This window comes from Hippocampus comes, unplaced genomic scaffold, assembly GCF_001891065.2.
Source record: "Hippocampus comes isolate QL1 unplaced genomic scaffold, H_comes_QL1_v1.1 scaffold841, whole genome shotgun sequence".
Taxonomy (NCBI): Eukaryota; Metazoa; Chordata; class Actinopteri; order Syngnathiformes; family Syngnathidae; genus Hippocampus; species Hippocampus comes.
Genome location: NW_017805158.1, coordinates 6,191 through 6,835, shown reverse-complemented (window position 1 = coordinate 6,835; position 645 = coordinate 6,191). Strand labels below are relative to the sequence as shown.

The window sequence follows — 645 nt, the reverse complement described above, 5'->3', positions numbered from 1 at the left end:
AGAAGCAAGATGACAGCCATGCAAAATACACACCAGATTCTGCCTTACTTTAATTGCGGCAATTGTCCTAAGACCTAAGGTGTGGTTTCTGGCTGTTCAGAATGTTTACCCGCAACAGGTGATCCACCACTAAAGGTCATTGTCCACCACTCAAGGTCATTGTTTGTCTCTGTTCAAACAATATGTAGGGAAAGGTAACAATCCCCATCTGGAGATAATTTTTTAGAAGGTTCCACAAACTTTCGATCCCGTTCTCATCAACTTGCCATGCATGACTGTCAGAGATGTTTGCTCGGACAGTTGAACAGACTCAGGAAGAGATTGCCTTTTCTGCCGGCAGGAGGCGGAGTTTTCTACGAAGCCACTCCGTGTACGCTTCTGAGCTGACACCTGACCTCCAGCCTTTGTCGGCTTTTGATTGATCGCGTATGTAAATTACAAAAGTGATATAAGTGATATATCAGAAAAACACTCCCTTCTTCATTTACATGTCACGTCTCTCAGCCCAGCCCACCGGTACACCACTCAGAGGCCAAAACATCTCTCGGTACAAACAATGGATACCTTGTTACTTCAATGGGTAGGTTTCGCATGAACTGAGACACTGTGACAAACTGAAGGACATTTTATCGTGCTGCCCACCCG

At 45.3% G+C, this 645-nt stretch overlaps 1 long non-coding RNA gene across 1 annotated transcript; it reads left to right on the top strand.

Moving 5' to 3' along the window:
• The first annotated feature begins 74 nt into the window (after positions 1-74).
• On the top strand, positions 75-307 carry LOC109515108 (uncharacterized). Its single transcript, XR_002168112.1, has 2 exons — positions 75-118; positions 156-307. It is a non-coding gene; the product is annotated as an uncharacterized LOC109515108 (long non-coding RNA).
• The last annotated feature ends 338 nt before the right edge of the window (positions 308-645 follow it).